The sequence below is a fragment of the Harmonia axyridis genome, chromosome 1 (assembly GCF_914767665.1).
Source record: "Harmonia axyridis chromosome 1, icHarAxyr1.1, whole genome shotgun sequence".
NCBI classification, from domain to species: Eukaryota; Metazoa; Arthropoda; class Insecta; order Coleoptera; family Coccinellidae; genus Harmonia; species Harmonia axyridis.
In genome coordinates this window covers 70,661,839-70,688,565 of record NC_059501.1, presented here as the reverse complement: position 1 = coordinate 70,688,565, position 26,727 = coordinate 70,661,839, and the positions used below count along the sequence as shown (strand labels likewise).

Below are 26,727 nucleotides of genomic sequence, written 5' to 3'. Positions count from 1 at the left end.
GGTGTACCAGTGATATTTAAGAAAAATGTAAAAAGAATCTTTGGTACAGTACTACACTTTTTGGTTTGTAGTTTTGTCGTATCTGCTACTGATTTTGAGAAAAAATTCAAATAATTCTCTAGTAATCCTCAGAAAAATCCAAATTATTATAAAGATCCAGTTAGTTAGATGTGATGAATGAATTAATTATAAGTTTTGGTACTTATTTAGCGAATCTGTAGCGAATATTAATAAAGATTCGATAAACTAGTATAATTAGAGATTTACTGCCTGACTTGATATCCAAGCTAATCGATTTGGCTTGACTTGAATTCAAGTCAAGTTCATGTCAATTAGTGGTTTGTCAATGTCAAGTAATAAATTTGGCCTGAAATTATGCCAAAAAAAAATCTAAAATTCCAAACTGTTTCTGCTAGCTTTAATATGGTAAAGTTCTTTCCTCTAATAACTTAGAATATTCCCAAAAGTGTGGTATCGCTGGCCAAGGTGTACCAGATAATATAATCAAATACAAAATTTCATGAAACATGAGTGTTCGAAGGACTTGATACGAAATACTTTACTACTAATTAAAAAATACGTATCTTATGAATAAGTTTTTCGGAAATTTGTCAAATATTTTTTAATTTTCAGAATTAGAATCAATCAATTCGATTCATGATTAATCAATATTATTGATGGTTATTTTTTGATCTTTTGTGATTATTTCTTCGATAGAAATTAAACAATTGAACCTATGTTCCCATAGTCTCATATTGTAAAATCATATGAGCCTAAATAATTGAATTGATTGGGAATGCAAAGATAAAATTCTCTTTTTTCTGTTATAAAATGAATATCTATAAATATGAAATATTCGGCCAATTCAATTTTATCAATGAAATTCCAGTTACATTTTTCTTTCATGTAATAGAATACCCGATGATGGTATATTTCCAACTGAAATTTACACCATCTGTTTTAAATGAGGTGCCCTTCGTAGTTTCCTTAACCCTTTGTAGTTATTCCCAGTCGACAGCCACCAAAGAAGTCTTATGATTTTATTATGTTTGCGTACAATCTTCTAGAATCACATAGAACAGAACCTCAGTGAACAATAAATTGATTCATGGGAACCGTCTAGGCATCCCAATTCTCAATCGTCTCTGTACCTCAGTTTCTCCGTCGCTGGAGCTGATACTCAAAATGTTATATTTCTAAAATCTACCAACAGATTTCCTCATACTGAAAATTTCATAGGAATGCGAAAAAACCACAAAAGAGATACACTGGCCATCGCTTTAGTCATCTCGAATCTCGGGGAATCCCCTCATTTTGTCTAAGCGCGAAAGCGCGCACGAGCTTGCAGAATACTTTCAAGTCAAGTAGTTGGTTGAAATTTCAGGCTACTTGGCTTGATGTTATCATCAGTAAAAGGTGAGACAACAAGAAACACTCTGTCTCTCGAAAACAAAGCGTTTGCGGCCCCTAGTTTATAAGACTTTTTTCTTAAAATTATCCAACTCCTCCAATTTATGAACACCCTACATAAAACGGTTTGTAGTTTGCAGTGTTTTAAATAACTGGCTACTTTCATGACAGTATGTACAATAAATGCAGTCATACACAAGATCACCTCGACGAGCCGAGAAGGTCGGTCTGGATAGAGAACGAAGGCCGGGACACTCGATATCGTGAGAAAAGTCTAACGAGATCTCCATGTTGACTCTGTTAGGCGTCATTCCTACGCGAATTAACATCCAAATGAAGAGCTGACTAATTAAGTCTCCCATTAAGGATAACTTTCTACGACATTCGTTCTCCGATGGTTGTTCCGCGGGAAATCTCGCCACCAGACGCGCGAAGAGATTTCTCCTGAGTTTCGAACCGATTTGATCGCGCGCGAAATTCCGTCCACTTGAATGAATGGAGATCTCCACGCATTTGTTCAAGACTGGTGCGGATTGTTCTTCCGCTTTCTCTGAAACTGAATATCTGGTGAATAGAGATATCGCGAGGTTGGAATGGATGTATTGGTTTTTATTAGATGTTGGATTATATGCAACATGAAAAGCTTGCAATATGTATGCAAGAATGCAAAAGCATTTTTTCGCGATTCTCAAACCTTTGCATTTCGCGCCCCCCTGTTGTAATTCGAAAAATTTTGCTCCCTCTACATGCGAAAAAATTGTGCATATACACCTATACTTTTAGTTTTATGTTTAAAATCATAATTCTCAATTTTTTCTTGAGATCAGGCATATTTTAGTTAGGTTTTTAATTTTAATTTCTCGATTAAGCTCTCTCAGTTAAATGATTCTGCATTTATAATTGTTTAGATCTTTGGATAATTCATTTCTCGAAGACCCTTCACGATACATTGGCAACACAATTTAATTTCTCATTCTTTTATGAATAGTTATTTTTTAAATCTCTCTCTAACATTTTATCTTTATCCTTTTATTTACAATTTCTTGTGCGCCCCCTCAATGATGTAGATGTAATTTGAGAAACGCTGGCCTATCTGACGTTCATGGAGAAATGATCATCATTTGTGCTGAAAATTTGCATGTTGATGTTCAAGACAATGATCCTTCAACCTAAAATATTTTCAGACCGCTTCAATTTTCGGTTAGATAATTTATTCAATGACGATATCCGCAAAATGGCCATTTTCACCTTCGGTGTCGGGCCCTTTCTCCAAAAATGAAAATGAACTCATGCAGTTTTTATGACAACACGCTGTCATGCAAAATTATCGGTAATTTTGATGCACTTGTGCAATTACTTACGATAATTACATTCAGTGCAATTATCAATCACTATGACAACACGATTGAGTTTGACAACTTCATTCCGAATAAATTTCAAAACGTCACGTTTTGGCAAAGCGTGTATAAATGCGTTAATCAAAGAAATATTTCCAGAAATACAACATACAGTCACAAATATATTTGGGGAATATTCATGAATTTTTGCTGCGAACGAGAATATGAATTGAATGAACATAGGAACTTAGAAGAATTGACGTTGATACTAAAAGATTGGGCGGTCAATATGAAAAGCAACGGTGAAGACAATGTGGAACGTTTTATGCAAACTCTTTTACTTTTTTTAAATGGAAATAATCATATATTGTTTCAATTGTTAGTACACAAGATTGTTCTTTTCTTGAAATATTTCATTAAGAATATTTTCATAAGTGTTCTCCATCCACGCAGGTAACTAGGAAGTATTTAAATTTGGGTGCAACATTAGCAGTACTAGCACTAATGTTTTCTGACAAAAGATCACTCGTTTCATTAATTAAACTATTTATTTTTCATGAACGTTCGAAACCAAGGTTATTGTTAAAAATGTGTTCAAACTTTGCTTTTAGTTTAGACGGAAAAACCTTCATCGAAGCGTTCAATAAGCGAAAATCATTCATTGAATGATGAGAATCAGTCAATGTGAAACCATGAGTTTCGAGTTCTCTATACTTTTAGATGTGTATCTAAATGAGTGCCAATCAGACATATTATTGTTTCTTACTTTCACTTATTCCGAGAAGTTGCCTTGAGCTAACAAAAGGACATAGCCTCGTGAACTATCGAAGTCTTCGATAACACTTTTGATTACCCTCTAAATGAGAATTTTAGCTGAATAAGAAAGAGCGAATAGTTTCGAAAATAGAACATTGAGTTGAAATTGGAAAAATCCCTTGTGATGATCGTCCAGAATAATTTGATTACCTCAACATTGTCAGCATCGAACTGAAAAATCATCCCTTATAGGTTTAACACATTTGATGTTTTCTTCAACAAAATTGAGGATTTTTCCAGATTCATCTGTATATTATTTATAAATCTATAGCTAGAAGTTGTAAACATTTCAACATATTTTCTCGTGACCCTTTTCGATAATTATGGGTATTATTCTTCAATTCCACCCAATCAACAATTCGATATGATTGCAAATTGCAATTCTGCTCAATTAAGAAATTTGCCAATACAGAACCGTCAACAACAAAACAATGAAATTGGATATGCAGATAGGATAGGTCAGAGGACTTCGAATATGATGAACCTCGCTTCCTTTAATTGTGAAGAACCGTTTTAACTGTTGACCTTCGGCGAAATCGTGGGCTGATTACGAAATGAAGCGACGTTTCAAAACTACCAACCTTTGGGGTAATCGACATGATATCGCCTCGGAAAAAAACATCCATCACCAGAGACGATGCCGGAAATAGACGGAAGCCTTTTAAGGTCACTTCCTGTTGATTACCATAGAAGAAAAGAAGCTAGTAACCCTGGCTGCGGCAGCGGGGTCTACTTTCCAATAATGGAGCTCTGGAAGTGTTGTCGTTATTAGTGGGGTAACCAAGCTGTCTCAAAATCGAATTAACCTTGGAAGTTCATTTTTGGGCGGGTGTTCCCCGAACATATCGCTCGCTTTATCATTTTGACAGTGTGTATTATGTGTTGCCGGTCCGGACGTAAAAACCTAAACACTCGAATGAAACCGCCTAGCAATTTTGAATTTTAAGGTTAGGATAAGTTGGTGAATTGCCAAAAGTCGATAAATATGTATTTTCAAAAATTTGTTTTTCTGAAAAATTTGTGACAGTTCTAACAACCAATGAAATTTTGTTATTTTGTGTCATATTTTAATTATTTAATTTTAATTTTACCCAATCATGTCAACATTACACTGAATATTTCCCTCCTGTCAAAAATTGTATGTAAATGGAGTGCAACTATCGAAAATTACAGCGATTATTTCCCTCTTGTCAAAAATTCTATGTAAATGAAGAACAATTATCGAAAATTACAGCGATAATTGCATTGAAGGAAGCGAAATAGCCCTGCGATAATTGCACTGTTCATAGATGCATAGTTTCTATGCATCTTACACAGTTCGAATCTATGGCAATTCCATTCTACATCAGTTTGACAAGTAATGTAACAGTTTATTCGGGAAATATTCCCCTGAATTATACTCGTGCATCAAAATGACCGGATAATTTCGCATTCCAGTGTGTTTTCTTTGAAAAACTGCATTCGGTCATTTTCATTTTTGGAGAAAGGGCCCTCCACCTTCACAAATGAACTCATGCAGTTTTTCACACGATGTTATGTAAAATTATGGATAATTTTGATGCACTTGTGCAATTACTAACGATAATTGCATTCAGTGCAATTATCAATCATTATGAACACGATTGAGTTTGACAACTACATTCCTAATAAATTTCAAAAAGTCACGTTTTGGCAATGCATTCGTGCAAAGTATAACAAAGTATAAATGCGCTAACCAAAGAAAAATTCCCAGAAATACAATATACAGCCACAAATATATTTGGGGAATATTTATGAATTTTTGCTGAGAACGACAAAATTATTTGAATGAAAATAAGAGCTTAGAAGAATTGACGTTGATACCAAAATATTGGACGGTCAATATGAGAAAAAAAGACGGGACCGAATATAAAAATTTTTATGCAAATTCTTGCAAAAAAGTACTATAATGACTATAACATTATGATCAATAATATTCAACAATATATGTAGTATTTGAATCATCCTGAGATACCCACAATGCAATGGTAATAGATCAACTATAGAAGAGAACAGCAACGAATCTAATGTTTAGTTAAATTTTAATAAAGGCATACATTTTTTTGTCAAAAAATTTTCCGCCGAATATCTCTCGGGCATTGACAAATGCCTCATAATATTATGACACATTTCTCAAGCTCGTCAAGTAACGAGCTTGTCATACAATTATCTCGTCTATTATCAATGTCCTTTGGATATAACTACTGATAATTTATTTATAACCACTTAGATCGAAATGAAATGTTGCACTAACTAAATGTGAACTAACAATTTAGAGCTCATGCAGAATATCATGTTTATGGCATCACCATAACCAGGAAAATTTCAAAAAGAATATCGAGAAAAATTTAACAAAAATTTCGAGCTGCTCAAATCTTCAGAACCATAGAATATTCAAAAAGAATACAAGAAAATAATTGTCCTATATTTCCGTTACAATAGATCAGATTGGGTTGAGATTTTGCATGTACAGGGTGGGCAAATAAGCGAGGTAAGCGGCTATATCTCAGGAACCACTCATCGTAGAGACTTGCGGTGAAAAATTTTACCACTAAAGTAAACAAAAAAAAACACTGGAAATTGTTTTAAAGTTCATACCTCCACCGCTAGGGGGCGTAATAGCTATCGTCGAGTAGAAAAATGCATTTTACTCGAAAAATTTTCATATTAAGTTGGAAAAAAAATATCATCACTGTAAACCTTGGAAAATTCTCTATCTGTTTGGATTGTCACTTTCGATTTTGCGACATCAAATAAGGGTGGGGGAAAGATAGAAATCTGACTGATTGAAATGTCTGTAACTTCAGTTTGGCTCAACATTTTTGAGCAAATTAGATCTTATTTGAGAGACAACATCTTGTTGATTAAGGAAAAAATATACTCATGATGAATTTGATTCAGCTGCTTCCGATAGGGAGCGCTAAGTCAAAAGTTCATTGTTTTGTTCACTTTTCTCTGATATTTCAAATGTAATGATAGGATTTTCTTAACAGAAACAAAAATTTCATCGAATTTGCATGAAAAAACCTAAAGGTCGCAAAGCGATAATTTCAGGCGTTCTGAAGTTATGGCCGAAAGAAGATATTCTTCAACTGATGCACTGCGAAAAATCAAATTGTGTTTTAAGTTCTGACAGAAACAGAAATCCCATCAAATTTGTATGAAAAAACCAAAAGGTCGCAAAGCGATAGCTTCAGGCGTTCTGGAGTTATGGCCGAAAGAAGACACAATTTAGTTTTTCAGTGCATCAGTTGAAGAATATCTTTTTTCGTCCATAACTAGAGAACCCCTGAAGCTATCGCTTTGCGACCTTTTGGTTTTTTCATACAAATTTGATGGGATTTCTGTTTCTGTTAGAACTTGAAGACTCAATTTGGTTTTTCGCAGTGCATCAGTTGAAGAATATCTTCTTTCGGCCATAACTTCAGAACGCATGAAATTATCGCTTTGCGACCTTCAGGCGTTTTCATACAAATTTGATGGAACTTCTGTTTCTGTTAAGAAAATTCTATCATTACATTTGAAATTTCAGAGAAAAATGAACAAAACAATGAACTTCTGACTCAGCGCTCCCTATCGGAAGCAGCTGAATCAAATTCATCATGAGTATATTTTTTCCTTAATCAACAAGATGTTGTCTCTCAAATAAGATCTAATTTGCTCAAAAATGTTGAGCCAAACTGAAGTTCCAGACATTTCAATCAGTCAGATTTCTATCTTTCCCCCACCCTTATTTTATGTCGCAAAATCGAAAGTGACAATCCAAACAGATAGAGAATTTTCCAAGGTTTACAGTGATGATATTTTTTTTCCAACTTAATATGAAAAATTTTCGAGTAAAATGCATTTTTCTACTTGACGATAGCTATTACGCCCCCTAGCGGTGGAGGTATGAACTTCAAAACAATTTCCAGTGTTTTTTTTTGTTTACTTTAGTCGTAAAATTTTTTACCGCAAGTCTCTACGATGAGTGGATCCTGAGATATAGCCGCTTACCTCGCTTATTTGCCCACCCTGTACATAGATCTAATATACTAATTCCCTGCTTGAAATTTTATGTTAATTGCCACACAAGAAGTAGCGAAAATTTTTGCGTGTAAATTTGAAGTAGCAATAAGAAAATCAGAGTAGCTTTTTTTTTCTATACCGTCGCTTTATCGTTGAAGAAACATTCTTTATTGGGAAGGATTTTTTAATAGGAATGATGCAATTTAAAATTAAAAAATTTCATTAGATCTAATATAATAGCGATATTGTGTATCATTTTTTGACATTTCTAATGTCATTTGTGTTCAGTAGGTTATGAAATTTTATCATCGCTGCAAACACGTTTAGAAATTGTTAAATTGTCTCATCAAAATCAGTGTTCCTTTCTGATTAATGAGATAAAATTGAGAAGATTTAATTCATGGACAACATAATTTAGTTAATTGACTCACTTTTCGTCGTATTGAAGACAAATTTTAAATTTTCACCAAGCACTAGTACTTTTGTATCGTGTAAATAAGGTTCACTTTCAAATTAGTCTACAATACGACGAATATTAATTCTTTAAATTTCTTTTCTTTTGGTCCATTTTTTAAAATTATATATGAATAAATTAGGTATCCTTCTAGGAAAAAATTATAAATCTTCATCCATAATAGACGAAAAACCATAATTGATAGAACAAATTCTTTTTCAAATCACAAATTCTTCCCAAAGTTCATTGATTATTTAAATGTGAAATTCAATTCTGAAACCAAACTTTTGGAATAATCTGAAAGATAATTCAATTAAACTTTGAAATACTTAGCAATTGTTTCAAAGTTAGCTATGACATCATGCTCAAAATCCGAAAATTCAAATTTAAATTTTGTTGTTGCGATTGCCAGTAAAAAACACTCCAAAAAAAATAGTCATCGCTAAAATCGTGGAACTTCCTGTCGAATTTATAGATTCCACTGTTTTTTTGCCGACAACCATAAATCGCCTCGTAGGTGTTGTTCCATTCATTTAGATCCATCGAAAACAAACCAAACCAAGCTAGGCGATTTCCCCCCCACTCAATAAATCTTGTAGAAAACAACCCCACAACACTCCATTTGTTTTTAGTGATGGTATTTCTCGACAATCCCGAAATAAACTTTCATTTAATTATTGTGATAAATTGACATGTCGTTGCACCCGATACCTCTCCCCTCTCCCTTTTCGACGGGGTGACCTCAAGTTGAACCCGCCGATATCGACTCGAAAACCTCTTCGAAAAAAAAAGAAGCGTTCACGCAATTTCGTGTGTTTGGTTGATGGAAACTATAGTGGTGAATAGCCCGTTATGAGGTCGCACCCTTATTTTTTCGGCTAATCATTCTGTGAGGGTAGGTGCGGTTTTGATCGATAGAACCCTGGAGGGGTAACATCATTTCTGGACGCGTTTTAAACTTCAATTGAAGTTGTTACAGAGTGGAACGAAATAATTGGTGAAGTACTGACGTGAAGTCAGGAGAATTTCGCACTTCCCAAAACAGCGACATTCAATGCGAAAAATTGCGCGAGTCAGGCGAGCTCACAAACTTGTTTTTTGTTCTCTTTTCAACGAATTCCAATCAAGATAATTTTTGTTTTTTTTGTGTTCCACAAGAATTCTCGATGAGCTGCAAGAACTTTTCTTTGTCCATCCCTCGCGCAAATATGGAGGCTACGTTTGCATTAATCGAATCTTGATGAGCGAAATTCTGTGATTCGTGGACAAAAACAGACTGAGGTCCGGTCCGCAGCGAAGTATCCGACAAAGTAATTACTCAGGGGTGAGGAGGCGTTTTCACTCCTCGCGAAATTATTTCGCGAGGGAATTTCGCTCGATGAGCGAAATTCTTTGATTCGTGGACAAAAACAAACTGAGGTCGGGTCTGCAGCAAAGTCTCCCCCACAAAGCAATTACTCAAAGGCAAAGAGGCGTTCACACTAGTCTTAATTTCCTCGCGAAATCATTTCGCGAGTCAACGTTGTTTAAGAGCTATACAAAAAAGTTGTTATGTCGCATTGATCCTCCTAACACGAATTCACATATTCAAGCAAAATAGTGAACACAATGCCTTCTGATATCTTCAAATCCATCGCTATTTTACGCAATTTCAACTTATGATCGTTCAATGTCTTTTCTGGGACTTTCTTTATGTTTTATGGAACAACGGCATAAATCGGGATACCAGAATGTCTAGCATCGACGGTGGTTTTTTGACCACGTTTGAAGTCAACAACTGTTGTACTCGATGAATCTGAGTCTGAGTACCATTTATCACGCCATTGCTTGGCTTCACGGTATTTTTCCTATGAAAAAACAGTGTTTTATCAATACACGAAACCCGTTTTATTCATTCTTCAAATAAAAACAAATGTAGCGTCACTCAACCCTCAATATCTAGATCTAGACTTAGACTTGACTCTATATTCCGAAATTTTGACACCCATCTTTTGAAGCTTGCTACTAACGAGAGAAAAAAGTGATATGACATAGGCGTTGCCACCTGTGAGCCAGGCCCAAGAATTATTGAATGATATCTATAGGTTCATTTACATCTGTATGAAACGGGATTTCAGATCACTACTCAGGCGCAATAATATAATATTAAAAAATCATGTTTTAGGATAAAAAATCATGTCTTATATAGATATAGCCCTTCCGCTAAGAATCCAGGTATGTCGGTATACAAAGTCACAGCCTAAACGGGACCATCTAGAGCAAAATGATAAGAATAAAACCCCCTCGAAATCGTCTCGAAGCACCAGGAAAGCATCCAAACATTCGATTTTTCTCGCGGTTTTCGCGAATACGAGGTGTTGCGGATTATTTTGACATTCAGTCTCATTCTTCTGTGGGCAATTCGAAAGTTCCTCGACAAAAAATCTACTGAGGGTCACAATCTCATATTTGATAATTTATTATCTCGATTGAGGTTTGATGTTTTCTTTAGTGATAGAAATGTTGATACTCTTTCTTTCAACCATTTTTGTCTTGATGAAAAATTATTTGTATCAAATATTTTCATATGGGCATGTGCCAAACGGTAGGTCCTAGGAAAAGAAATCATATGGAGTACCCCTCCTAGAATCAAACGAGTATAGCGGGTGGATCGTCTAAAATCAGCTCACGATCCTGGGTGTTCGAAAAAAATTTTTTTTTTCTTGACGGTTACCCAGTGAGGGATCTACCGGCATATTGACGGGGCGAGCAAAGCGAGTTTCAGGATATTGCTCATGGGTAGTGTTAAAATTGGTTGTTTACACTTGTAGGTACAAATATAATAATAAATATAATTTTTAACTCAACTCAAAAAACTAGAAGATTGAAAATTTTCGTAATAAACCAAAAACCTACTCTAAAAACTGTAGAATTGTAGCTATGGTTTCTTATTACATCATAACTTGTCTTCAATTATAGTTCTGGTGGAAGTTTCAACTGTGTTATTAAGCATGTATCATTCTGAGGGTTGCGAAGTTTATTCACGTACTTACCATTGAAATTATCACAACTTAGCAGTCAACATACGAAACATGTAAATCTGTTAGAAGTTCGTTCAACTCTTGTTTATTAAATAAGTAATAAGTTCCTCTAGAACTTCTTCCTTCGAATGTTAAGCTCGGCATATTTATATCTTCGAATCTACACCCGACGAGCTTATCTCTATGTTGTGCGTGTACAGTCATGAAATATTAACTAGGGGCTTCCCTTTCGAAAATAATCCAATCCAAGTCGAAGGGACCATTCCTTCTATTGTTGATGTAATTGTAGATTAGATCCGCTTGCAAGATGAACGACTGTTGCTCAAAAAGGTTTATGTGTCAGTTTGGGAATTTCACGGAAGGGTTCATTATTTTTAGATAGATTTGATTTATTATTCGAAGTGGTGGTGACACCAGAGAAGGGTTATAACTTCCTGAAAATTTCAAAGAGTAAGTTTGGAGTGGTAAAATACCGAGATATAAATAAAAATGGTAAAAGTAATGACAATAAGTCAAGGTCAAATGCGTTCTTCATGAAAGAGCTGTTTTTACGAAAAATGTTTATTCGAGGAAAATTATAGGGTTTTCCAATAAAAGATTGAATTTTGAATATCTGGACAGCTGTGACCTTTGAAGCTATCTCCTTTCGACATTTGACAAGTAAAAACTACGCCATTACTAAAATGGAAATACATATTTCAACAATGTATTAAAATTGTTAAAATTCATTACGAAATTGGTGAAAATTTGGTAGTCGCATTTCGCATTACTAATGCTCTTTTGGGTAGTTGTGGAGCACCTTCTCTGCCGGCAAAAGTGAAACGGGTGGAAAAATTTAAACTGTTGGACAAGTTAGAGATGTGAAGAATCAAAACCGTATGCAAGATGAGTTTCCCGGCCACCGAGATCTTGTGATGTAACACCTTTAGACTCTTTTCTTTCGTGCCACGTCAAATATAAGGTCTATGCCAATGCTTTACAATCGATTTGCAGCTTTAAACGTGGAATTTGTGAAGTAATCGAGATCTTCAGAATAATAAACAAAGATAGAGGGAGCATATGTCATTTTCATTAAGCAAATTTTGTCCCCAACATGAACTATCAAATTTGACATAAGGTGCGCGGAAATGAAAACATATCAGTGATACGATATTTCAATCAATTCGCGAGTTTCTCCATAAAGAACGCACTTCTTATGTCCCATAGGGAATCAACGTTCTATAATAACTCAAAATAGACTGAAATAAATACTTAAATATATCAAAAATCCTGAAAACAAACTTCAAGCGCCCCAAACGAGGTGAAACAATCGATGACACTAGGAGAGCAAAACTTGCTAAACCTTGGATTTCAGCAGGTAGATACAGAAAATAATAAATATTCTGCTTATTATAAATTCGATAATTGGGAAAAATATCGGATTCCAAATATTCGAATTCGCATTTATAATCGGGCATCACGCAAATAAATGTTTAATACTCTATGTCGAGGACATACAGCCGCAAATGTGCGAATTGATCATAAAAAGTTTCATGAAAAGGAAATGGTGCTGCAAACCGTAGCCGTATCGGCCATTTGGCTGATATTTTTTTTCTGTAAAAAGTGAGATTTGAATCTCTTTCCCAAGGTTCTGTACATGGTCACCAAATCATGAAAGAACATTCTGCATTCAAATATTTTCTCATTGAAATTTACGAATTTAGAATAAAAGCTGCAACTTATTGCCACAAACTTGCTGCATTCCTCAAATTCTTGGATAACTCACTCTATCGACGCAAAATTTTAGTCATATCTAAAGGATTGATTCTAAGATTTCTTAAACTCACAAAAAAAAATATATGATCCTATTATACAATTCTCACGAAATTTTGCATGAACGTTTTGTCGGTTGTATTGCAACTCATGTTCGGAGTTATCAGTGAAACTGTACAATGTTATGTTAATTGCAATATTTCTATTATCGCTGTGATTGCTGTACCAAATTCCCAGCTCGAACTGGAATTGCGGCTTTTCTAACTGCAAAGTTTCCTCTATTTTTCTCTGTCTAGCATAACCGGCATTGATAAGCAGCCCTCGTGCTCTATCAATCGAATATACTGCCGGTTCTTCCCCATTTAAAGGCCAGCTCGTCTATTTACTAAAAGCTGCGGCGTCAATTAAAATAATGGACGAATGAGGAGGGGTGTAGCTTCTGACATTTAGGACGTATGTACATTACCCGAAATATAGGGCTCAGAATGTTACTTCTCATTGTTTGCTCGTCGAAGAGTGAACAGTGAAAATATTCGAATGAAAATAACATACGTTCAGATGTTATTTTTCATTTTGCTTTGTTGATAAAATTCGAGAGGATCTTTCTACTATACCTTTGATCTATCGCTGTTATTGTTTCAGTCGGTTCTAACAACTCATTATACAATACGCTGAGTCGAGCCTACGGAATACTGGGCATGACCTTGGAACCGTGAATATTTGGTTTGGCCGTCGACATGGAAGCGTGGCCTGGATATCCCCATGATTTCTGCCTTGGGATTATAGTAATGAACCCATTTTTTGTCTCCAGTCAAAATGCGATGCAGAAATCCCTTCCGTCTTTGCCTCGCAAGCAGCTGTTCACAAGCAAACAAACGCCGTTCAACATCGCTCCGCTTCAACTCGTACGGCACCCAATTTCCTTGTTCCTGAATCATTTCCATGACTTTCAGGCGTTTTGAAATGGCTTGTTGCGTCACTTACACAGATCCTGCCAATTCTTGTTGCGTTTGACACGAGTCTTGATCGAGTATAATGCCCCCAATTCTGCATCTTCGAAAACCTTCTTTCTTCTACCACCATGCTGATCTTCGACGTCAAAACTACCGTTCTTGAAACCACTCTCGGTACGTTCTTTCACTGATAGCGGCCTCACCATATGTATTTGAGAGCATTCGATGAGCCTCATCCGCATATTTCTTCATATTAAAGCGGAAAATTCAAATCTCCCGCTAATGGCGAGAATTTGGCTCGTAACCTGACATGTTTAATCCATAACAACTTTATGATGCATACACAAATCGACTAATATTTCGATGGCGTTATGTTTACAAATGTGTATGACATCTAAGATTTATTTATTTCGACTACCACTTACCGCTACAGCCATCTATTGCAAATCGGTGGAAGTAAAGTTGTACACCTAATAATATTTCAGTGAAAACAGATCTATCTGAGTTGAAATTTGTCTTTTGTAAGGAAACCCTCATTTTTAAAAACAAATCAATTTATTGAAAATCTAATAATAATTGTCAGAATGTCTTGCTGAAATGAAGATAAATCCGTATTGAGAGCTAGTTATTTATGAAATTTCTCATCTAAAATGCCTTCTAGTTACAGGTGTACTTTTGCAATACAAGAAAAAAAAAGTAACACAGTTATATTTATTTTTTATGAGAGATCATAAAAGCTGCATTGTTTTAGAAGATGGGGGTTCAGACTGCTTAAATATATATATGGAATAAGAATTCCTAGCTTCATACGAAATTTGTGAGCGGCAACCGTAGAAAATTCAAGCAGAAGACCGAAAAAATGAGGAGAGCACTGACATAAAGTCGGGAGCTTTTGAGCGCTCAAAACTTCTTGAATGATCAACTTTTTCAATTTATTTCGGATATTCTATGAGATACGAGTAAGAAAACTGAAAAAAGTATAAAGTTTGAGCAATTAAACCCCTCCGATTTACAAAAAATTTTCAAAAATATTATAATTGAATTGTCAATATTCGACAGTTCATTGTTTGTTCACATTTACATAGTTGAAAAAGTTTTAGCCTAGTAGAAACATAATTTGGTTGGCTCTTGTTCAATAAAATGCTATTTAACGTGAGTTTGCCATACATTTATGTTTTTCTCGTAAAAGCTCAAGTTTTCGAAAAAACTTGTAGCGATAAAAATGTAAGTAAATTAATTGGGCTTTTCAGCTATTTTTTTAAAGGAAAATTTTTATCCATAAAAAAGTAAAAAAAAATTGTAGGGGTTGACTGTTTCAACCCCTTCCAAACAACTGGGTTTAAAAAAATCCGAAATGTGTAGTGTTATTGACAAATAATATTTACCAAGTTTAGTGTCTTCAGCTCAATGAACACGGAAAATAATAAAGAAAAACAATTTTTTTGTTAATCTTCGGAGGGGTGTAATTTTTTCAGGGATACGTTTTTCAAAAATTTTTATACCAAATACCCTTCTTAATTTTCATCACAGAATCACCCCTTACATTTTCTCGGAATTATTCAGATACACCCCTGTATATCATTTTTGTTGGAAATAGTGATGTCTCCACTGTTAAATCTACAAAATATTTTTTTTCAATAAGTGAGTAGACCAAAGTACGACGACAATCTTTGTTCTGTCGGTAACGAATTGTACGTTACATGATACGAGGGGCATCGAACAAAGAAGAATAGAACTCGTGCCATATGTTGATTTTCAAACGAGAAGGTCACACTTCTAGCCCCTCTGAAGATCCCTCTCCATTTCCGGTGCACACACGTCAGCGTTTCTCTATACCTACATCTATTCGAATCATGCCCTTCTCATTGTTATGAAGGATTAGGATTTTGAGCGACGAGAATGGGTGTTATTCATAGGATATGTGGGTAGAAAAATTTGGTAGAATGAGATCAGAGCTTGTTCTTTGTTGATTCGGAGTTGTTCCCCTCGGTGAATATTTTAAATTAAATGATCTTTAGATCTGAGGAATGTACCTTATAGAATGCTTCCTCATCCCCATGAATATTGTTTAAAAAAAAACGCCAAGGTTTCTATTTTCATTTCTGCAATTTTCGTTATAAAAATAAATTCCCTACGATCCGAATTTACTTTACGTCTAAGGCGTGTTAACTAATGTGATAAACTCTATGACATCTGGAAATCTCACACAGATCTTCTTATCCAACCACTCCTGGAGCAATCTAATAGAAGACTCGAAAGATCCTGGTAAATTGACCTCAGATGAGAATACAGAAGTTTTCTTTATTGGAAGAGACGTCATGCTAAATAGGGTGTATTGAAGACCTTTGTTAACTACTAATTAGCTTGAGGAATACTATATATGTATTTTGATTTCTGATAAATTTATTAAAAAAAACAATATTAGCTTTTGAATGACAGTTATTCTATTACCTCATTCAATTATTTAATATAACATTAGTTTCCTACACAATAGCTTTTTCAGATACATTTTTGAATAACTTCGTAAAATATCTGAAGAAGCTACGGTGTAGCGAAACAATTTTCATATTAAATAGTTGAAAATGGAAATAGCATAACTGTCATTTAATTTTTATTATAATCAATTTACATCAAGTGAAGACCGAATCACTCCAACAATAAGAGTTTCATTTCGTTTTTTCAAGCTTCAAACTCGTTTCGCAAACTTATGTTAGTTAAGAGTTATCTAGAGTGTAAATGTGCAAATTTGTTGGTATCTGCCTGAACACAGCGAAGTTATCAATATGTTTGGAGGTTAAAACATTTACGGTGACCTATTTTCAAATGAATCTTCGATAAGTTTCAATTATGTTCTTATCTTTTTTCCTAGGAATCTCAGAAATTCGCAGACGAATTCATAAGAAGTTCAAATGAATACTTTTCATTCCATTTCTTCATATGTTATATAATGTAGTGGATTTGATATTGCCACAATCGTTTAAATAATAAATGAAAACTCTTCTTGCTTGTAAAATTCTTATTCATGAAATTGAGAAAAATAATATAATGCATTCTTGAAAGGTTCGATGTCTCATATGTCTTTGTACAGGGTCCTGCAACAGTGGCGCGGTGGTTCATATATCTAGTTGGGGAATATTTAGAAATAGAACTTTTCATAGACTTAACTTATTGCTTGAGCACAACTTGGTAGAAATATTTTCGGTGACACAGGTTATTAAGTTTTTCGTGGTTCTAACTTTGTATTTTCAATGGAAAATAACTTTTCGGTTTCTACATAAAAAAAAATCATACCAATCTTCCACTTCTAAAATATTGATGTTTTTAGAGATATCTAGTTTGACTTTTTTTTTTAATATTCACTTGCAATACTTAACATCCGAAAATTATGGTGAGTCCTATTGGACTTTATTTGTTTATATACATATTATTCATGAGTTACTCTGCGGAATGGTATATCTGTAATGCCCGCCACTCACGAAGCGTTTCTTCCAGCGTTTGGTAGCAAGCGTCGAAGAGATTCCAGTCAGACAGCTCGGGACACGGCCGTACGACTGTAAATCAGAGTATGACCTTGACTGCCCGACTGGAATCTCTTCGACGCTTGCTACCAAACGCTGGAAGAAACGCTTCGTGAGTGGCGGGCATAATGGGCCAGCAATTTTTGTAAATGAAAATATGCAGATCCCCATTTCAAACCAAATACCCTGTATATTATCGGTCCATATGAGATTCACAAACGAAGGCTGAATATACGAAATACATTTATTGTTTCTGAAAAACTGATCAAATCTTTGTTCAACTAATACAACATAAAACTTAACAGCGTTGTCAAATCCATTTGGGTTTCTGAAATGTTGTACTGTGTGAAATTAACTTATCTATGTTATCTGGAGCTTTTAACTTGAAAAGAAAAATCAAACTGCATTTCAGAAACCCAAAATGACGCTCGACGTACAATTCATGTGTAATATTATTTGTCCACTGTGTTAACTGGCAGAATGTTCAAATAAAAGGTTAATCTTACCTTCAGCAACCCAAATGACGCTCGACCATAAAATTGACAGCTGTTAGTTTAGATTTTACTTTGATTGGCCTTTCAGAAACCAGCCGTAGGTGCAGATTTTATTTTTGTCAACCCAACCCAGCCATATGTTCTCCCCTCCAAGAGAAATATAGAAGAAAACAGGGGAACAGAATTCTGTTATTGTTCTATTATTTATGTGGAATAAATTAACTACAAACCAATCAACCACAGATACTGGCCATGAGATATAAGTTCGTAAAAACCATTACATAAACTTGTCTATAAATTTTCTATCGATTCGTCTAGCTAGATGTTCCGATCCTATTCAATAACATTTGTTCCCAATTGTCAAAATAAAGATTTGCATAGATATTGTGCGATTAAAATTTTTCCAAACAATAACATAAAATGATCAAGATATTGAATCGTATCATCGGTATTTTTAATTATCCAAGGACTTTTGTGATAGGGAAAATGAATTTTTGAGATCGAATGTACTTTTAGTACATGTTGGTAGATATCAAAATAATATATGAAGTCAGGAGATTGAATGTACCTCTACCTTCGATTCGAGATGAAAGATTTTTTGTTCCTTTCTCTTAACCTTTTTTCCCTCTTATTCTGGCAGTAAATAATGATTCTTCAAAGAAGTTATGGGGAAAACATTTCTTCGTGTTTTGAGTCTAACCTAACCTTGAGCAATAAATTTACCTTTTTTTTTTTTCCTGTGAAACAAGCTTCATATCAGGAAAAGGATATACGTATATAATGATTTTTCAATTATGAATTTTCACTTATTGCATTGTCGAAAATTACTAATTTTAATTGCCTAATTTGAACGTATTATTTTTCCTAATTTATTTTCCATGTTCTTCCATTAATCTCATCATTATTATCGCGTCTATTATCATTCACCTGCTGGAAAAAAATTTAATTTCGCATAATGGTTTGATTTCCTCACAGAATATCTTCTTTATTGATCTGAATGCCCCTTTGTCAAAACATTCTTCAAACGTACTTACGGTACTAAACAATAATAATAGTGTTGCCATTATAACCCCAATCATTGAATACTCGATGAATTTTCTTTGAACATTCTATTTGTTTTCGGAGAATAGTAGTGATGAGACACCTGAAATTTCATTTACAGTGCATCATTTAAAAATTATTATTCGTTTGATATTTTCATTGATTGTAAAGATCGTAAAAACACACCTGATATAAAGTGACAATAGTATATTCTAAAACAAGTTGCAGAATGGGCTCCTATTCCAACACGAATGCGAAATTCGAAAACGAGCGACGAAGGAGCGAGTTTTGGAACGCATGAGTATTGGAATTGCCTTCTGCAGCGAGTATTAGACGATATTTTCTCTATTTCAGTCAAGTTTTGTGAAATATTGTCGAAATTCAATGAAAAATTCAGATTATACATTCTAGTGACATTTGTATTGTGTTTTGGCAGTTGGTGTGACTGTTACGAAAATTGACAGATTATGGAATTTCAATTTGAATAGTACGTTTCGAATTTTGAAATAATTTATAATTACGCATTAAATTCGAGAAATATGTCTGACGAAATCGATTTAACACCTCCAGAATCAAGAGAAATTTCGAAAAAAGTTGCAAATCATTTCACTTTATCCAAATTATATTATATTGACAATTTGACGTGTGTGTGTGACAATTTTAATAGGATTGGAAGTATGTGTTGAGTGTTGACAACCACAGAACTAAAAATATAACTGAAAACAATGCTGTAATGAGTTCATTACAGCACTGCTTTTAGAACTGTAATGAACTCATTACGATACTGAAATAGAGAAAATTGAATTCTTGAACAAATCAAATGATAGATGACGTCCAAAATCCGCCTGAGTAGAGAGGACAATTCTTCAAACATAGCGACAAAAAAGGGCTCTTGAAATGATAAATTTCCATTATTTTTATGACAGTAATAGTCATCTACTATGTACCTATATAAGTCGTACAAATTTTTACCATTTATTTCTAGAATACTATGAAAGAGAAACCTAAATATTTGGAATTAAAAATTCGGAAAAATTTTGTTCGATACGTATTCTCTTTTTATTTAATTAATGTTCAGCACGTGAATTTTTCCTATTTTATAATAAAAGAGAAGATAATAAATCTAAGTGTGAAATTTGCAGTGTTAGTTTCAAACAAAACAATTGTCACACATCAAACATCTTACACTTCAACCGAGTTGGAAATTTTAGTCTTTCAGTTTTTAACTTGAGAATATTTGAATAAAAACCTAGAAAAAACTTCCTAAAAGAATACTACAGAAATTTTCAAAGATTTGACCACCCCCGCTCGCTCATTTCTTTTTATGCAGAGTGTAATATAAAAGTTCCAGGATGGTATAATCAGTATCCATTCATAGTCCTCTAAAGAAATCATGGTCTGACGAAACGATGAAGGTGAAATAAAAAAACAGCGGAAATTAAACTTGAAATAATTAATCCCTATATCTGTGAAACCCAAAAAAGCCATTTCCCAGTCGCTTTATGTTCGGGAGGACTTTTTTGAATGAAATGTACAATTGCGTTTTGTCCTATATATCTGGGATACTTTGTAGGCCACGGGTGGCCACAAGTCGATAAAATTGTAGAGAACAGTCGTTAACCTTCGATGAAACTTCAATAATTTGGCAAGGTCCTGTTTTTATGACTCTCCAAAATTCACGTCTTTGCCAGAAAAAAAAATCTGAGGAAGTTTATAGCTGTAATAAAAAAAAAGCGAATGTTTCGCGTGAGTTATTAGATTTTCATTCAGTGAGACATGGTGAGAGTGCAGATTTCTATACAGATATATTGAACAATTTCAAGTCGACGTCGAGCAATTTTGGTCGAAATGGAGAACTAAAATTCACAATATTTAGATAACAGATCAAGGTTACAACGAACATTGATTTATTATTTCCAATGATGAACCTTTGGAATCAGTCAAATCATCATTTGGAATCAGACAAAAATTATTTTAAGATTTATGAAATTTTCAAAGTTTTGGATTGTGAAATTTGAATGAAAAAATTCTTCTGTTCATCATTCAGAGCTTTTCTTGAACATCATAACAGCTAATTCCAAGTAATTTAAATAGAAAAATTATTGTATGGGTTGAAACTTCTATTTCGAGAACACGATTTCTGAATATAACCTCAATTTCATTATGTGTATTTGTTTACATCTGACATTTAATTTTGACGTTTCAAAACATAAAAACGTGATCAAAAATCGCGAATTCAAGATAAATGAAGTCATAATGATTTTTTTTTAATAAATTGGGAAACAGTTCATCATAAAACTAAACAATTCACAACTCGGTGACCATTTGTATTCATTTCGAATATTTTATCTCTCGGACGATGTCTTAACAGGTAGTTCTTCTTAATCACAGCGTATGAAAATATAGTTGATCATTAAATACAACTGATCATATCTCGACTTCCACAGAATTGCGAAAGTTTCATTCGAAATAGGTGTAAAGGATTGTAAGATCAGATTGTAGATCGGAGTTTTGAAATTGACAGTCCATTTAGCATGATGCAATTATTTATATTAGAAGACAGTTGGCTCTTTGTGAAATAAGCATCTGACCATCAGAGATATCTTTCTTGATCAACTTCTGCATTAATGAATGTTCTCAAAGAAACTGCGTTCTATAAACCAAGATGTTCTTGACCGCTCGTCCACCTATTTGCTCAAGAATTGTATCACAATGTCAGTAATTTATTTTGAGCCGAAATAGTTTCAAACGATAAGGTATGACTCATTGATGACAAATCCGTACTCAAATTCTATTATATCCGGCCGGTCGTCCGTTAACACGATGTGTCTCAAACGGAAAGACCTGGATATTTGAAATTTTCAGGGTAGACGAAACTCTACGAGTTGTTCCATAAATATGGCCGTTCGAAATTTTGTTCTACTAATAATTCACCAACTGCAGATTCAATCAGGATGAGAATTTACATTCGAATACAAAATTGTGAAATGACAATTTCAAGCTTCGAGCAAAATTTATTTCAATCGAATTGCCAGAACCATAGAACAATTAATATGAAAAAAAATCTGTATTTTCGTGACTACAGAACAGACGAAGTTGAGATTTTAGTTTTGAGGTCTCTAAGGGCGCAATTGGCGCATTATTGAACGTCCGTTCTAAAGACCCTTCTCGGTTTTGCGTTCGAGCTTTCCTCGTTTTTATCGATCATTGTCAACAGCGTTAGTGTTATTGCATTTTAGAAGAAACTTCTCAGTTTCCATGATTGGCCTAATTACTTCCAATAATAGCTTTATTTCCAAGCCACATAGGAATGCTTGAGAAAATTGCAGCTCATTTCGTACAATCACATATTGTACTTTATCATCATCAAGAACAGAGGCATGATAACAATTAAAACAAAGTAATATCATTAAGTTTCAATTCTGCTAGTTGAAATAACCGGATTCTGTAATTGAATACTGAATAATGGCCTGGAAAAAAAAATTGAACGTATCCTTGTACCGAAAAGTTCGAGTCGTGTTGGAGGAAGGAAAAAATGTTGCATGAGGCGTTGTTAATGAAGAATAAGAGCAAATTAAAGTGGACGCTAGGATGTATTGAGTGCTCCTGTAGTCACAATAATCTTAATTCAATTGAAAACATTTCATATTATGAACATATTGCGCTACAGAGTTATCTCAAAAATTCATATAACTTTGAAACCTTTAAGGCAAAAATTTTTTTTTTTGGTTTTGTAGAGTTTTAATGATTTTTTCCAGTTTGATCTTTGGAATTTGTGAAATCGAACTTCATGCAATTGCTCTTATGTGGGATTTTCTAATAGGAATGATTCAATTTGAAACGGTTCAATGGCAACACTGTGTATTATTTCTTTAACATTATTATGTTCAGTAGGTTATGTCATTTAATCATGGAAAGAAATTGGAATTGTTATTTTTTTTATCAAAATCAGTGCTCATTTCTCAATACTGAGAGAAAATTAAAATATAATATAATAGTATAACACAGGGGAACAGCTGTTTTGGTGTCGAGGTTTTTCGAGCTGATTCTATATCAATTTGATGTCTGAATTCAAATGAAATATTCATTTTTACTTAGGAGCTCATATTTTCAAGATATACAAATTTAAAAAAATATATGTTACATTATTTCAACTGAAATCCGTAAGTGTAGTAAACAACTCAACACTTCGAAAGCTTCTTTTCCGCAACATTCTTGAATGTATTTTTAAACAGTCCCTTTTCAAACTACAGCAGTAATCTGCCATCATGTGCATGTCCCATCTTCCTTGGTAGCGGTCCTCCATAACTTTAATATCTTGGTGAAATCTTTCACCTTGTTCCTCACTCATGTCTCCTAACTTTTCTGGAAAACGGTCTAAGTGGCTGTGTAAATAGTTTATTTTAAAACTCATATTGCACCCTAAGGATTTGAAACTATTCAGCATCTTGTTAACCATTTCAACATGGTTTTGAGCTTTATGTTTGCCTAGAAAATTTTCTACAACTGCAACAAATGATGTCCAAGCTTCTCGTTCATGTTAATTCATTGAATTTTTGAAAGCAGGATCCTTAATTAATTGTCTAATTTGTGGGCCGTCAAATTTTCCTGCTTTGAGTTTTTCTGTGCTCAACTTTACCCCTATATATGCATGCAAAACATGATCCAGTCTCATCAAGAGCCTTTGCAAATTGCTTCATTAAGCCCAACTTTATATGTAACAGAGGAAGTATGATCTTTTTCTCTTACTTACCCGAGTATAAGGGGATTGAAAGGGTTAGTCCAGGTACCTGATAGGCAATGGTTCCACTATTTTTAGATTCACCTGGAATTTACTCAATTACAGACTGACAATAAAACCATTGTTCCTACATTAATGAATATATAATAATTTTATAACTCTCATAAATGAATAATATACTGAATGAAACCCACATTGGTAGATAAGTTGATGTATCTAAAAAAGTTGAGCTGAAAGAGAAAAATGGATTGCATGTACAGATTTAGCGTCCCAAGTATAGTTAAAATCAGGTCTAAAATCCCAGGACAACATTTTTTTTCTTGCCCTGTGTTATCTTTCAAATAAAAAAAATTGTGTCTCGCTGAATAATTTATGTTTATTGTTGTTTATTTTTAAATTGTATCATCTCTATCGGAAGCCCCATTATTATCTAATACGACCTCTGCTACGATCATCGTGAATCATTCGGAAGTGCAGCAACCTGGTTGCATGTTTCAGATTTCCTAACTCGTTGTTCATCAGGGCACCGTGATTCACACCTTGATTATACGATTTTTCGCTTTTATTTCCTTCCTAGGACGTGCGATAACGATAGAATTCGTGCATACCTAGATAAGGCGACGTTATTGTCGCAACCATAGTTCGTTTTCAAATTCGCTTATGGGCTGGATATTTCTCACGTTGCCGAGCTGGCGAAATTCGAGTTGGATTGTATTTCTTGCTTGTTTTATCCGCCGCATTGCCAGTGTTTTTACAATGTAATACGAAACCCGCGACAGATACTGGCCCTGTATCAAATTTTCCATCATTGTTTTCGTCCCTGATCGGTTTGAAATTGTAAGTGATCTATCGTTTCGTTGGAGTTTTTTTTCGGTTGTTGGGTCTTCGCTTCTGGTTTATTATTTCGAATAATGAAACCTTAGGAATCGTTCAAGGAGAAAAAATTTAACCCCTTTGAAATTTTCAGTTTACGTTTTGAAATGCGCAGAATCCATAGACATAGATTAATAAACATAGAGGAATAATACGCAATTTTTACGTGTCGCCAACATGCTAAGACGACGTCGGATTGTGATATATTTTCAAATTCACATAGTTTTACTTTATTATTATGAATGTATATAATACAGGGTGTATCAGTTTAATCTTTATAAATTTAATGGGATATTCTCCTCGTTGTCCTGATTCGGAAAAATGTATATTATAAACCTCTATCTCGATTCCTAAGAGAGATACAGAGTGTTGAAGTTTACAAGAAAAAATCATTTTTATGCAATATCTTCCATGAAAAAGCTTGAATTCAAACGAAATTTTGCATGCCTACCCTACTCCCTGAGGGCTATTTTATGAAGATATTTTCGTATTTTGGGGAACACCAGTGGCGTGCAATTCGGTCACATCTCTAAGAAAATAGTATACTGCTGTTTCTTTGAAGGAATGAATTCAGCAATATCGAACTGCCTGTTCAATTTGGAGTATAATTTGCTTTTGCTGAACAAAATTTGAAATTCCAGATTCAGAGATGATCAGCTTTTTCGAAATTGGCTACAAATTCATAATTTAGTCAGCCACGAATTGAATTCGGTAATATCTCGGATGTCTTTTGAATTAAGTGAACGTATCTGTCAAACAAACAATCAAATCTTTTGTTTCAAGAATAATATCTCTCCGAGATATTACCGAATTCAATTCGTGGCTGACTTAATTATGAATTTGTAGCCAATTTCGAGTTAGTACGTCTTTCAAAAAAACTAATCATCTCTGGATCTGAAATTTCAAATTTTGTTCTGTAAAAGCATATTATACTCCAAATTGAACAAGCAGTTCGATATTGCTTCAATAATTCCTTCAAAAAAACAGCGGTACACTTTTTTCTTCGAAATACCTGAGATGTGACCGAATTTCACGCAACTGGTGTTCCCCGAAAATCGAAAATCTTTATAAAATAGCCCTTAGGAAGTAGGGTAGGCTTGCAAAATTTCGTTTGAATTCAAGCTTTTTATGGAAGCTATTGCATAAAAATGATTTTTCTTGTAAACTTCAACACCCTGTATCTCTCTTAGGGATCGAGATAGAGGTATATAATATACATTTTTCCGAATCAGGACAACGAGGAGAATATCCCATTTAATTTTCAACGATTAAAACTGATACACCCTGTATTGAATGAAATATATTTATTTGAGTGAATCCGATTAAGTATGAAAATTTTATTATTTGGAATTATCCCTAATCGTCGAATTTATAGTAGGAAGTAAGTCTGTATCTACCTGCTGAAATCCAAGTTTTGGCATCTGAGCATTATTATTCTGATCCTTCTGTTATTGGATGTTTCACGTAGTTTGAAAGTTTCCTGATATTTTTAGGTATTTACTTCAATATATTTAGAGTTAATATGAAAATTTGATTCACTATGAAAAATATAAATTTTGTTCGTTTTGGTGAAACCCCGAATTGAGAGAAATATCTTATCACTGATGTGTGTTTTCATTTCCCTCTTTATGTTCATGTTGGAGACAAAATCCGCTTACCGAAAATGACGTATGCTCTATCTAAGATTGTTACTCTGAGGCAGAATCCAATAACCGACTAATCTTCGAGAGCTTTTCTTCTATGGCATCAGCGTTCGAAGGAAAATGCCGTTGCCAGACTATAAAAACAGTCCTTTTACTTTCTGAAAAAACTAATTTTGAGATTCTATTCCCAACGTTTCATTTTATACGAGACATGAATCATGATGCATTCAAATTCTTATGAAATCATTATTTTATACATATAAATGCTGTTAAACATAATTATTGCACATTTCAATTCAATCGATAACAACCGAAACCAATTTTCATTACGAATGAAATGAATACGCACAATGAAAATAAGTACATCGGCAACATAGCAAAAGGTGGTCAACACAAACTTTAGACATTGCCCGGTAATTCTTTATTACGAATGAAATATGTATACAGGGTGTACCAAAAGTCGGAAGTCGGGCTGGAAAATCGGGTAATACTCTAACTCATAATATTCATCTGAAAATTATAACAAAAATTTTACTTGAAGACGAAGGATTTTCATAGAAATGTGGTTTCAATAAGACAGCAGCCCAGCGCACTATGTTCTCTCGGCCATCTAAATGAAGAATATCCAGGCAGATGGAAAGGGTGGTCT

At 34.1% G+C, this 26,727-nt stretch overlaps 1 protein-coding gene across 2 annotated transcripts in view; it reads left to right on the top strand.

The window, feature by feature from the left end:
• Positions 1–26,727, top strand: part of LOC123671128 (phosphatidylinositol 4-kinase beta) — a 63,269-nt gene that overhangs the window by 17,643 nt on the left and 18,899 nt on the right. The window lies entirely within an intron of this gene.